Here is a 15,064-nt window from a genome sequence, read left to right as displayed (position 1 = left end):
AGAGCATCCTGACATCTGTAGTGAAGTTCAGTGCAATGAATGCAGGGCAATTTGTTGAGGTCATTTAATTGCATTCAAGTCTGTTCTGCAGGAACTTGACTTTTGTGATCTCCAGAAACTTCAAAATATTCCCCAAATAATTTCCCAATAATTTCATTGGGAAAAAGAAGAGGTCAGGGACTTGAAAGTTCTAGAGCAACAGTAACAGATTACTTTCCCTGAATGAGTTTAAATCATGCAGATACTTCTTGTTTGTTACAGGTTTAATTTTATAGCTTTAAACTTACAAACCAATAAGCCCATTCAGCATTCAAGAATACCAGCACGAATATGGTATTTTCTATCACCATTAGTGCTATTGATGCCCAGATTTTCTCAAAACATACCACCACATCCATTGTTCACTATTTACTTGTGTAATTAGTAAAAACATACTGATTTGTGTTCAGAATAGGACTTGATTTTATATGCCCTGACTTAACTGGAGTTGACTTTCACTTCTGTTTTTTCAATGATTACATTCAGCTTTGTGTGCTGTAGTTCTTTTCTGCAATCTTTAGAACTGGACAACCTTAGAAGGCATATTTTTAAGGAATTAAATTTTCGGTAATAAATGAATCATTGCACAATTTGCATGTGTGAATGGCAGAAGTAGACAAATGTAGGTACCTCTGTGCCAAGGGATACAGTTTTGTTATTAATTCTCCAAGCCACAGATGGTCTACTAATCACCGTGGAAACAGTTTCTGACCACAGGGTTTTTCTCCTTTCCAGAAGTGGTTAACTCTCTACATGGACCAGCTATTGCCCAGTCACTCATCCTTTAATCCGGCTTTGGTTGTTCTGAGGGAAAAAACAAACCTTTTTTTGGTGTCTACTCCCATACACTTGCTCAACACAACACATGGTCTCTGTTCAACCCAATGTATGGTTTCTCCCCACCAACCACCGATTCTCCAGTGGCCCCCAAAGCACAGTATTTTGTGCTCAATTCCAACACTGTCAACTCGGAGCTACCATCAGATCCCATAGGTCCCTCAAATCCCATAAAACATAATCAGCTTTCCATCACTATAACAAATACCTGAGATAATCAACCTATAAAGGAAAATGGTTTGTTTTCGCCTGGCCCTGTGGCTTTGGGACTTCTGCAAGGTAATATCATGGCAGGAGTACCTGGTGGAGCACCTCATAGCCCAGCAGCAAAAAAAAGAAAGAGGAAGAAGAAAGGGCTGTGGTCCCACAATCCTCTTGGAAGCAATGTTCCCAGTGATCTAAAGACTACCCACTAGGCCTGGCCTCATAAAGTTCCACCATCTTTAAGCACCTCCAGTAGCACTGCTCTGGGTACCGAGGCTTTGACTCACAGGCTTTGGGGCTTTTGATACATCAAGACCCAAACTATAGGGCTGGGGAGATAGCTCAGTCAGTAGAGTGCTTGCCTTGCAAGCACAGGGCCCTGGGTTTGATCCCCAGCACTGCAAAAAATAAAAATAAAAAAAGACCCAAACTATAGCAGAGGCCAATCACAGATGCCAGATTGGGACCTGGGCTTCTGACTGACCTGCTATACCAAGTTCCCATGATCTCCTTCTCAGGTTTGATTAATTTGCTAGAGCTGCTCACAGACGTCTGGGAAATATTTTATGTACATTTACTCATTTATTATAAGATATTGACCAAGGACACAGATGAATAGCAAGATGAAAGACATGCATAGAGAAAGGTGTGTGGGAAAACTTGCCACCCTCCAGGCACCTCCATGTGTTCAGCCATCCAAAGTCCCCCTCTGGTTCTTTATGGAAGATTTATTATGTAGCCATGAGAGATTACATCATTGGCAATTGATGATTGATGCAACCAGAACCCGCATCCCTTCTTCCTTTCTTGGGTCTCAGGGAGTGGAGTTAAAAGTTTCAGCCCTCTAATCACATGATTGGTCATCCTGATAACCAGTCATATCTCGAGGCTGTTCAGAAGCCCACCAATAATCAATTCATTAGAACAAAAGATGCTCCTATCACCTAGGAAATCCCAAGAGATTTAGGAACTCTTTGTCAGGAACTTAGTCACAAACCAATATTAGAACAAAAGATTCTCCCAGCACCCTATCTATAAGAGTTTCTTATTATTTCATAATATCCCAGGTTGTCACACAACATGCCCCTCCACCACCCGACTTCTTTTGCAGCATCCAGAAGGGTTAGCATCAATTGCCAAGTTCCTTATTAATATACCGGTTCTAAAGATAGTCAACCACAATATAAAAATTGTACTTACAAATAAATCCGTAACTGTCATATATAATTTAAGTTATAGTAACACTTTAGGGGAAATCCAGTATAATTTAAAAACTTGATAGTCAATCACTACCTGTGAGACTTTGGATGGTTTTCTTCACATGTTTTCTTCGTCTGTGAACTCCAGGGTGGTATGAGTCAGTGAGCTAGTGTATAGGGAAGAGGTTTATTAACACAGTGCCAGTCGGAGTATCCTCTCCAGCAAAAATTAAGATGTTAGATACAGCATTTATTATATACCTTCCTCCCCATTTTTATTTCATTACTTAGCATGTTTATTGGATCCCATTACAAATGAGAGCAGCTACAGATTGGGGTTTCCTATTTTATTCCCTTATTGCAATAAACTTTAGGAATGTTTAGAGCGCTCTCTCTCTCTCTCTCTCTCTCTCTCTCTCTCTTTTCCTAACAGTGAGATAACAAAGAGGCCCCTATTTTACATCACTCACACTGGAATTATAGTTCAAAGCTAAAAACAGCTGCTAAGTGAGACAGCGAGGTAGCACCCAGGACCATGTCCAGCAGTAAGGTGCCATTTTGCATAGGAAAAAGGTAATTCTTAAATGATCAAGAAAGAACTTTGTGGTAGAGTATTTGAGCTTTTGGAGAAAAAAACATACAAAAAATGAAAAGTAAATGAGGATAGGGTTTTATACACTTAGGTTTTGAGTCTCTCTGGGTATTAGAAGATATTGGCAGCTGGGCATGGTGGTACATGCCTGTAATCCTCAGATCTGAAGGCTGAGGCAGGAGAATCTCAGATTTGAAACCAGCCTCAGCAATTTAGCAACCTAACAGGTTGTAAGACCCCATCTCAAAAATAAGGGGTGTGTGTGTGTGCTGGGGATGTGGCTTAGTAGTTAAGTGCCCTTGGGCTCAATCCTTGGTACTAAAACAACAAAAAAGAAGATATTGGCAACTATTGGTGACTGCCATGTTGTAAACATAATTCAAAATAATGTTGTGAACTGTGCTACAGAATGAGTTTTCATCTCAAATGAACACCTTAAAATACTTCCCCTTTTTCTAATTTGCAGATGTTATGAAAGAAAGACCTGTCAGATCTATATTTTAATTGAATTCTTAGCACATTTTGCCATATAGCTAATTGAGTATAATGATGGAAATTATTAACAGGATCATACAAGTTGGTAAATTGTCACAGTTGTCAATCCTAATAATCAGTGAAGGAATATTTTCTTATTAGTCACATGATTTTTAGTTCTTGAATTTGGAAAATTGGTAGATGCATGTTTTAGTTCTTTTATTGCTGCTATAACAAAATAACTGGGTAAGTTATAAAGAACAGAAATTTATTTCTGTCAATTCTGGAGACTGGGAAGTTCAAGATCAAGATGTCTGCCATCTGAGTTGGACTTGTTGCTGCATCCTCTGGAGGGGAGGAATCTTCTGTTTTCACAGGGTGAAAGACAGACGGGCAAGCAAGTTGAATGCTATGTGAAGCTTATTTCATAAGGGTTTTAATCCCATTCACAAATGGAGAAGCCCGTGTGAACTACTGGTCATGGTTGAGGTACCCCCCAAAACCTGATGTGTAAGACAATGCAAGAAAGGTTAAAGGTGGAATGATTGGGTTATGAGAACTTTAACCTAATCAGCACATTATGGATTAACTGGGTGGTAACTGTAGGCAGGTAGGGAGGTGCGTCATTAGAAGCATGCTTTTGGGGTTTATAGTTTGTCCTTGGTGAATAGACCTCTCTTTGCTTCCTGATTGCTATATCCTGTACTGCTTTCATCCATGTGTCCTTCTGCCATGATATTCTGCCCCACTTCAAGCCCAGAGCAATGGAGTTGGCTATCTATGGACTGAGACCTCCTCCAAAATTTGAGCACAAAATAGGCTTTTCTCCTCTAAAATTGTTCTTGTCAGATCTTTTGGTCACAGCAATGAAAAAGCTGACAAAAACAGAAATTGGTGCCAGGAGTGGGTCATTGCTGTGACTAACCTGACCATAAGGTTCAGAGCCTTTGGAACTGGTTAATGGGGGAGGGATTTGGAGCTTATTAGAGACACAAGCTGGAAAAAGCTATAGAACATTGTAAGCAGAGCTTAATGGGTGAGTCTAGTGTAAACCTGAAAGACCATAATGCTGATAGGACTATGAACAGTAAAGACTGGGCTCATGAGGTTTCAGAGACTTAGGACTGCATTGGAAATTGAACCAGTGGCCATTCATGTTATATTGTGGCCCATGTCCTGAGACTTTCTGTGAGGCAAATTTAAAGATGATGGACTAAGTGATCTGGCAGAGGAAATTTCAAGTCAGCACAGTATTCGGGGGGTAGCATGGATATTGCTGGTGGCTTTTAGCCACATTTACTGTGATAATCAGGAGCAAAAAAGTAAAGCAGAAAAATTTTAAAAACTTTCAGTGTGGCCAGAAAAGTGCAAGTAAAATTGGGGCTAAGGAAAGTGTGGTTATTAAAGGAATTACAGTACTAAAGAAATGCTAAATACTTTACCCAGAGACAATAGGAAAGATGGCTCAGGATATCTTATGAGTTGGCAAGTCCACACACAACTCAGGCTCAAGAGTGTAAAAGTAAAATTTATTTGATAAGAGACCATAGGAGTACATGGGGGTGGCTAAGTTTTTCACCATGTTCAAACCCCCAGGCTCTTAGAGGCTGCAGGAGCCATGGTCCCTGAAGGTTTGACTACTACTCAAGATGGTGGTAGACCTGTAGACAGCCACCTGGTGCTGGTTCTGCAGAAATGCAGGATGCTGGAGTTAGGGGGTCATGGAGGCTTACACTGAAATTTTGAAGGAAGACCTGGGAGAGCAGGAGAAGCCTAGCAGGGTTTGAGTCCTTGTGGGTTGCCCCTGAGAAGGTGATGGGTGAAAAAATGAAAACAAAGCTGAAGCTGCAGTAAAGACTCCCAAGATGAAGAGATGTCAATATGTGGGATGTCTGCCAAGAAGAGCTGCAAGAACTGAGCAGAAACAAGCCAAAAGAGAGGCCATATGGGCTGCAACCAGCAAGGCGATAGGAGCAGAGCTGCACAGCCCTTTGAAGAGAACATCACAATGCCATGTGCTCCAGATACTGGAAATGAAGCTGCAGGACTTGTTTGCCCAGCTGGATCTTGGTCTTGCTTTGGTCCCATACCTTATTTCTGTGCCCCTGTTTCTCCCTTGTGGAATGGAAATGTTTACACTATGCCATTTTATATTGGATATATGTAACTTGCTTTTGATTTTTACAGGAGTTCGCACTGAGTTCACCTTGAGTTTCAGGACACTTTGGACTTGGACTTTGGATAATGCTGGAACTGTTAAGACTGCAGAGACTCTTGAGAATGGACTCACTTTTGCTTTGTGAGATGGCCATGAGTTTGGGGGGACCAGGGGCAGAATGTTATGATTTAGATGTAAGGTGTCCCCCAAAAGCTCATGTATAAAACAATGCAAGAAAGATTAGAAGTGAAATGATTGAGAGTTATGAGAACTTTAAATGTAATCAGTGCACTAATCCACTGATAAGGATTAGCAGGGATAACTGCAGGCAGTGAGGAGTGACTGGAGGAGATGGATCACCAGAGGCATGTATTTGGGGTTTGTATTTTGTCCCTGGTGAGTGGAGCTCTCTGCTTCCTGATTGCCATGTCCTCATCTGTTTTCCTCCACTATGGCATTTTGCCTTACCTTGGACCAGAGCTGTAGAGTTTTCTGTCTGAGGACTGAGGCCACTGAAACTGTGAGCATCAAATAAACTTTTCCTTCTCTAAAATTATTCTTGTCAGGTCTTTTGGTCATAATGCCAAAAAAGCTGACTGAAACAACTCTCCTCTTAAAAGTCTCACCTCTTCTTATTACCTTGATCATTAAGTTTCAACACCTGAATTTTAAAGGGAACTCATTCAAACCATAAACATTTATTCATTTACTCTTTCAGCAAATATCGTGAAACACCTACTCTGTTGCAGATACTACGTGGCAGACAGTTTCCAAAATAGCTCCCAGTGACCTCAAACCTCCTTGTATTAATGCCCTTGTGGATTTCCTCCCCTTAAATATGAGGGTGGACTTGCTTCTAATTCAGGGATTGGTTTTTGTGATAAGGTTCCAGATAATAAATATTTTTGGCTTTGTGGATCATATATGGTCTTTCTTCCCATTACTCTTCTATGGTTGTAGTAAAAAAGCAACCATAAATAATGTGTAAGTAAATGGGACTGGATGTGTTCCAATAATACTTTATTGACAAATTAGGCCACATATGATTTGTTAACCACGTTTGCTGCCTCCTGTTCTGACTAATTAAAAAGTGACTATGCATTGCTTTCTGACATTATGTTACCCAAAGACTCTAGCTCCCATATTGCCTGCCCTTTCTTGCTCTCTTGCTTGATCATTTAGACAGATGTAAGTTCTCATTTTGTGAGCTAAGCTATGGAGATGCCAATATGGTAGGGGAGGTTCTGGCCAACAGTCAGCAAGGAACTGAAGCCTTTGTTCCAGCAGATTGGGAAGAACTGGATCCTGCCAACAACCACTTAAATGTGTTTGGAAGGGAATCCTTCCCCAATCCATCTTTGGAATGACTACAGCCCCTGCTGACTCTTGGACTGTGAGTCGCTGAACTGGAAGGAGCCACTAAGCCGTGCCTACTCCTGACTCACAGGAACTGTGAGATAATCAATGTTTATTATTTTAAGCCTGTGATTTGGGGGACAATTTGTTACACAGCATTAGATAAACACTGTGATAATCATATTAAATAATCAATACACACTATGATGGGTTCCATATAACATAAAAGAGGGAAAATGCTACATATTACTTTCTCTTCTCATAGATTCTCTGTTAACATTAGTATGCTAATGCTTCCAAAATGTCCTGCAAAAAAGAAACATGCTTAATTTTGTTCAATCATTTCCCAATCGTATTTCATCACAGATTCTGTTTTCTGGGGAAATACCTATTAATATTTATGGAACTACTCTTTGGAGGAATATAGAATAGGAAAAAGAAAATCATTCACTAAGGAAGTAGTGGTTGCCAACATACCCCTTCCCTTTGAATTGAATAGGTAGTCACCAAAATTGATATTTTATTTATTTATTTTTGTGATACTAGGGATTGAACCCAGGGGCACTCCACCACCAAGCAACATCCCCAGTCATTTTTAATTTTATTTTGAAACAGGGTCCCACTAAGTTGCTGAGGGTTTCACTAAGTTGTCCAGGCAGGCCTTGAACTTGCAGGCCTTGAATCCTCCTGTCTCAGCCTCCTGAGTCACCAGGATTACAGATGTGTGCCATCATGCCCAACTCTAAAATTGACATTTTAGATAATGAAAATAATCCCGTGGAAATTTACACACACACACACACACACACTAAACTGTGCTCACATATTTAAGCCTACCAGTGAACACAGCAACTCTTCTTTCTATCATATTCAGCTCTTTATGTAACTCACTAATCCCTTAACACAGAGGATAATAACGATTTCAAGAATTTGCTAAATAAAAATCCCTTTTGAAGGCTCTTGAGGGGATTTCACATAACAACTGGGTATTTTATGAAACTCAGCAATTGTTTTGATTTCATGTTGATTCAGAAGAAGGTGTTTAATTTCCCACCTCACCATGAGGTTTTTATCTGAACAACACATTGTTATAATGTAGTTAGCCAAGATACAACACTGCCTTGTTTTACACTGAGGCTTTATAATACTAAGGTATTATAAAGTTTCAATTTTGGGGATGTCAGATCAAGGATTCAAATCTGACACTCACTATGTCATGCAGTCTTCCAATAGCATTTCCAAAATTGTTCCTAGTATGATGCACATCTTTGAAATATCTTCACTTTTAAATGTGCTTCTCTCTCATTGAAGTGAAATATGAGTTGAGGTGCTGCAAATGTTTGTCTTGTGCTGGAATTCTCCTGACTCCAATAAATTTCTTCAGCTGCGCCAGGCACATTGTACTCTCTGTCTCCTTGGAACTGATAGCCATGGAGGGTTGCTGGAAACATTCACATTGCTTGAATTTGAGCTAGGCTCACTGACAAGTGGCAGGCCAGCTTGAGCCTCACCATCTCCAGCGTGGGCGTAGCACACAATCTCCCACTTAGACTGAGCCAAAATCTTCCTCTCTGACGTCATCCTTTGTTCTTATTTTTGTTTTCCAGGGATTCGCAAACCATGTGTAATTGATTATATATATATGAAGAGCCTTTAGAGAGTTGACATGGGTCAGTGTAGTGTGAGAAAGGGTCGAAGTTCTTTTTTCTTCTTTAGAGAGACAATCTGTTTCCTCTAAATGGAAAACTCTGCCTCTTGATTTGTCAACCAATAAGTGTCACCCAGACTGTTTTGGCACTTCTGTTTCACTGCTATTGGGGTCTACCCCCAAACCACTGCCACATCATCTTATTGCTATGACTTCACAGTAATTTTTGATGTCAGCAAACACATCTCCCTCCCTCATTCTTTCATATTGTCTTGACTATTTGGGGCCCTTTTAAAACTTTTTTTATTTGCTCTTTTTAGATACACATGACAGTGTATTTTGACATATCATACATATCCGGAGTATAGCTTATTCTAATTAGGATTCCATTCTTAGAGCTGTACATGCTGTGGAGTTTCACTGGTCATGTATTCATATAGGAACATAGGAAAGTTATGTCTGATTCATTTTGCTGTCTTTCCTATTCCCATCCCCTGTCTCTTCCCTTCATTCCCCTTTGTCTAAGCCAATGAACTCTATCCCCCCCTTATTGTGTGTTAGCACTCATATATTAGAGAATATCCAGCCTTGTTTGAGACTGGCTTATTTCACTTAGCATGATAGCCTCCAGATCCATCCATTTACCAGCAAAAGTCATAAATTCTTTTTTATGGCTGAGTAATATTCCATGGTGTATATATGCCATATTTTCTTTATCCATTCATCTGTTGAAGGTCACCTGGGTTGATTCCATAGCTTAGCTATTGTGTATTTTGGGCCCTTTAAACTTCCAAAAATATTTTAGAATCAGCTTTTTTTTTTTTTTTTTTTTTTTTTTTGGTGCTGGGGATCGAACCCAGGGCCTTGTGTTTGCAAGGCAAGCACTTTACCAACTGAGCTATCTCCCCAGCCCTAGAATCAGCTTTTTGAAGACACATATGCACACACATACACATACCACAATAATATATTTTGGGGCTATTTTTAACAAGATTGCATTGAGTTTGTGGATCAATTTGAAAGAATTGATTTCTTCACCCTAGTGATTCTTCTAATCCAGGAATAAGCCATCTCTCTCCATTTACTTAGGTCTCCAAAACTGTTGTTCAAAACTGGGTGCAGTGGCACACATCTGTAATCCAGATACTTAGGAGGCTGAGGTAGGAGGATCACAAGCTGGAGGCAGCCTCTGCAATTTAGTGAGAACCTGTCTTATAATAAAAATATAAAAGAATGAGGTTGTAGCTTAGTGATAAAGTGCCCTTGGGTTCAGCCCCAACCAAAAAAAAAAAAAGTGCTGGGGACGTAGCTTATGGCAGAACATACCTGAATTCAATCCCCAGTACCAAAAAAATAATAAAAAAAAAAGATTTTCAATAAAGTTTAATAATATTCTTCAAATATTCTTCATAAGATTTATACTCATATTTTTCCATAGTGATATTATCATAAATGGAATCATTACACACTTCTTGATCAAAATAGAGGATCTGGAAAAATATGCCAATCGTGAGTGTAGAGCTCAACAAATTATTAAGTGAACTAATCTGGGTTCCCATCTGTAGATCAGTGGCAGCACCCACAATCTCCCCTCCTGCCCCCTCCCAAACATTACTCTCTTTCCACCCAAACCTCATCTCTATCTTGACTTTAAACATTGTAATACTAGAACTTTGTATGAATGGATCCACATTAAATGTATTATTTTGTTCCTAGCTTCTTTTGTTTAATATGGAATGCGTGTGATTTATCCATATTGCTGTATGTAGCAGCAGATCCTTCATTTTTTTGATGAAGAGTTCTGTTACATGACTAAATGACAATATATTTATCCATTCAACTGTTAACGAATGCTTAAATTGTTTCCATTTTGAAGCTATCCAGTTTAGCTATGAATATTCTTGTTGATATATTTTAATCCAAATGTGTACCTTTTTTCTGTTAAGGTAAGTATATGCATCTGTTCAACTTCATGAAATAATACCAAACAATTCAAAAGTACTTAATACCAATTTTCTTTTTTACCAGCTGTATCTGAAAGTTCTGAATATTTGCCAACACATGGTTTGGTCAGTCTGTACTTGATAACAAACCATTTCAAAATGTAGCAGCGTGAAACAAGAATCCTTTATTTTCTACAATCGGATGGGTTGAGTGCCCTCAGCTGGGCAGTTCTTCCAGGCTGGGGTGGTTCATGTGGTGCATTCCCTCAGGAGCTTGGTTGGAACTGAAATATCCAAGATGACTGCATTTCTGCGCCTGGCACTTTGGGGTAGCTGAAACCGCTGGGGAGAGCTCAGTCTCTATCTCTCCCTATTATCTCTCATCAATCAGAATCCAAGCCAGGCTTATTCACATTGCAACTGTGCAAAAATAGAAGCTGCACGTCTTCTTAAGGCTATGCCTGGAATCATACCTGATCACTTTCATGACATCCTATTGGTTACAACAAATCATTACTGGGGCAGATTTAAGGGGAGGGGGTGGAACAGACTCCGCCTCCTGAAGGGATAGCTGATATGGAGGTACAGGAATGGGTGCAGTTGTGTATGGAAACATACTACCATTTGCCTTTGGGCTACAACAATTCACATGCCTGTAGTGTACATAACACATTTACTCCATCCCAAGACAAAGTCTCATGCAGTTATAGAATTAGGCTTGAAGTCCAGTCTCCTGTGATCTGCATCAGGTCCAACTGTCAAGGATGCTCCTTGTCCACATTTGCTCCTGATCTGGAGACCTGTGAACTTAAAAAAAAAAAAAAAAAAAAAAAAAAAGATTTATCTCTCTCCCAAGACACCCAGATTACCAGATTACCATGGTGGCTTGGAAATTTTTTATTTCAAACTTTCTTGGTAGCTTATTAAAAGCTGGTCATACTTTCAGCAGAACTACCTTCTTGACAATTTTGTGAGCTTCGTATGCGTCTAATTGTAATTAATTTCTTTCAACACAAGATAAATCCAAAAATCCTTATGAGATAGGTTTTTTTTTCCAACTTGGGCTGAGAAACTGGGTACTATGGGATGAAGATGTTAAGATTTTTAGGAAACTTTTTTTCCCTAAATGAGAGGGTCTATGAGGAATCACCTTAAATTTTTTCAGACTTTAACAAGGAGTCTTACAGCCATGCCCTTCCTTTGATCTTTGCCCCAAGGCCATCTGTTACTCTGAGATACTTTTGTCTGATGGAAACTGTACTAGATACTCTATTTCCACTGACATTTGCCCCACACTAAAGAGATCTTTCAGGTTGGCTCATGTCTCTCCTACTGGATTTGACCACACGAAGCTCAAGAATTCCATAAGCATTTTCTGTAATCCGCCGGCAATCTCTCTGCACATTCACTGGTACCTTTTCTATCATCCACAGTCATGCAGGCAGCAGTGTTACTAAAATTTCTGTTGCTACAAAATGCAGTTCGCCTCGCTGTTTATCCTGTCCTAGCAATTTATATATATTAGTTATAGATGGACACGATATCTTTATTTTATTTTTTATCTTCATGTGGTGCTGAGGCTGGAGCCCAGGGTCTCATGTGTGCTAGGCAAGCGCTCTGCCACTGAGCTACAACCCGTCCCCCTTTCCTAGCAATGCGACTGCTCTTCTTGATTCCACTAGGCGGTCTCCTCAGCCCCCTTTCAGTTTCCACTTGCTGCCCAGTTCTAAAGGCAGCGTCGTGGGTTTCAGTTAGGTGATAATTTACCCCTCGGTATTATTTTTGTTTTTGTTGTTGCTGATTCACAAAGTACCCCAAAACGTAGTATTGGAAGACTGTAAGGATGATTTCTGATGATTCTGAGGCCAGCAGGGCTGCTTTGGGCCATTGTCCTACTCCACATGTCACTGACTGCAGTCACCTTTGCCACCGCTCTGACCTTTGTCATAAATCGTGTCCATACGTATACGGCCTGTTTCTGAACTGTTTCTCTTCCATTGGTTTACTTGTCTATTCTTGTGCCAATATTTCATGCTTTTAGTTACCCTAGCTTTATCTATTTATTTTTGCTTTGTTTTTTGCGAGGTACTGGGGATTGAACTCAGGGGTGCTTGGACACCCTTGTCCAAGCTTCGATGCATCCCCTGTCCTTTTAATTTTTTTTTTTTTTTTTTTTTTTTTTTTTGGAGACAGGATCTTGCTAAATTGCTGAGGGGGCCTCGCTGAGTTGCTGAGGCTGACCTCGAACCTGTGATCCTCCTGCTTCAAACTCCCAAGGTGCTGGGATTACAGGCATGCACCACTGCACCCAGTTTGTGCTGGCTTTATAATAAATAAGTCCTGATACTGTTGCAGAATAAGGGCATTTGTGGAGTCAAAGTAACCATGGATGTCCTCAGTCACTGGTTCTTGCGACCTTGCTAGAAGGATTTCAGATAGGATGCACATAGCAGCAGGCAAGGTTTTATTGGAAGGGATAGGAAAAAAGGAAAGGGGACACTCTCAAAGAAGAGAATGGGTCCTGTCAGAAAGGAGACTTTTGGCACACCCTTCCTGCCCTCCTATTTTGTTGGGAGTCCCAAGGAAGTTTCCAAAGAGTCTGTCCAGGTCCACCTCTTGGCTTTTGACTGACAGCAGGATTGCAGCAGACTTTCAAGTCTCTACTGCATATGGTCTTACCCTATAAAAGGGGAGATTTTACTACTGTAAAATCTAAAGATCCAAGGCAACTCTGGGTCACCTTGGCCCACAATGACTGGTTCCAATTGGAACTTTTCTTACAGGTTTTATGGTTAGGGGGTTTTACTTTTAATGATCCTATCTCATTGAGTCCTGGAATCTGATCTGTATAAAGAGTCTCCCACTTCAGGGTAACTTGTATTCTTGCTGGCAGGGAGGAACCTTTGGGGCCTGCATTTCTCCTGAAGACAACAGGAATGGAGCTGGTCTTACTGACTTAAGCCAGGCAGGGCTGCAGGTAAACTGTCTTTCAAAGGAAGACGTGGGGGTCAGCACAGTAGGCCCAGTTTATAGAGTTACCGCTTAACCTCATGTTCCCACCAGTCACCATCTGTCTGTTAATTACCAATAAGAAGTAGGAAAAAGTCCTATCACTTTGTTCTTTATGAACTTGTCTTTGATATTTTTGACCTTTTGCATATCCAGACACATTTTATAATCAGTGCTTCAAAAACATACACATGCCTCACATCTTTTTGGTTTTGATTGAGATTGTACTGAGTAATAAATTACTTTGGGAGACCCAACATCTGCCCAGATGTATATTCTTATTTAGATCTTTTTAAATTTCTCTTGACGGAATTCTTAGTAGTCTATTGGAATAACTGACTCTTTTAATATTTATGTTTGTTTTGTTTGCTGTGCTGACTCCGTGATAGATACTTTGTCCAGATAATCACCTGTTCTTCTCCGGCTGATCCAAGACCATTTTTATTGCCTGAGAGACTTTTTAGCTTCCTTACAAGAAAACCTTGACTCGCTTTCCCCCACACTCTCATAACTTGTGTAGCTGCTACCTCCTGGGAGCCCCAAGCCCTTATTCCATTTTGTAGCCCAGGATACTACATCTGTCCTTTCTTCAAGTCTCAGACCTTGTGGGACTTCTGTGTGTACATATGTAATTTAAAAATTTTTCCTGTTAAATTTCCTTATGTCCGTTTCATTTGTAGCCTATCCAAAGAAACTAGAAGGGTAGAGGCAAGCCCCTTTCTTCCCTACCGTGGTGCTCTTGGATAATCCTCTCCCCTTGAGAATGGGCTGGACCTAATGGCTTGCTTTTAACCAAAAGGAATGCCATGACACTTCTGAGGTTAAGTTACAAAGAGGCTGTGGCTCTCCTCTGTGGGCCTTCTGTTACTTTCTCATTTGCTAATTCCAGTGAGAGCCAGTAGCCATGTGAACTGCCCTGTGGAAAGGCCCATGTGGCAAGGGAGACCCCAGTCCAACAGCTCATGGGGGACTGAATCCTGTCAACAGTGACATGAGTGAGCTTCAAAGCTTTCAGATGAGATGGCAGTCCTGGTCAACACCTCGAGCATAGCCTTGTTTCGAAAATTTATAATGGACAGAAATTTACTTAGTTCATGCTTCTGGAGGCTGAGAAATCCAAGAATTTGACACCAGTCTCTGGGGAGGGTCTTCTTGCTATGAGCACAACCTTTTAAGAGACCTTGATGCAGCGGTAACTGCTGTGGACTGCAACGTATCACTGCCCTCTCCCAAATTCACACCCTGCATTGTATTTGGAGATGGGACCTATAAGGAGGTAATAAAGATTAAGTGATATCATAAGGGCAGGACCTTAATATGAGAGGACTGATATCCTTAGGAGAAGAAGAGACACCCAAAATCTCTCTCTTCACGTGCACGCAGAAGAAAGGTTGTGTGAGGACATAGTGATAAAGTGGCTAGCCACAAGCCAGGAAGCCAACGTTGATGGCACTTTGATTTTGGACCTCTAGCCTCCGGAACTGTGAGAAAACAAATTTCTGGTTCTTAAACCACCTGGTCTGTAGAATTTTGTTTTGGGAGACCCAGCAAATTAATACAGTACCCATTAAGCTGCACCTAGATTCTTGACTCTCAGGGACTTTG

General features: G+C 40.5%; 1 protein-coding gene across 11 annotated transcripts in view; it reads left to right on the top strand.

The window, feature by feature from the left end:
- ECT2L (epithelial cell transforming 2 like) overlaps positions 1–15,064 on the top strand; it is a 103,482-nt gene that overhangs the window by 1,455 nt on the left and 86,963 nt on the right. The window contains exon 1 of one of the 11 annotated variants that reach the window (XM_079148031.1): positions 12,680–13,427. The exons of the other annotated variants lie outside the window; for them this stretch is intronic. The gene's annotated coding sequence lies outside the window, so the exon portion shown is untranslated. Of the gene's footprint in view, positions 1–12,679; positions 13,428–15,064 lie in introns of those variants that run through there. 11 annotated transcript variants of the gene reach the window in all.

Source organism: Sciurus vulgaris, assembly GCF_902686455.1.
Source record: "Sciurus vulgaris genome assembly, chromosome: 7".
Classification (NCBI taxonomy): Eukaryota; Metazoa; Chordata; class Mammalia; order Rodentia; family Sciuridae; genus Sciurus; species Sciurus vulgaris.
The sequence above is the reverse complement of the archived record's forward strand: the minus strand, read 5'-3'. Positions and strand labels throughout refer to the sequence as shown.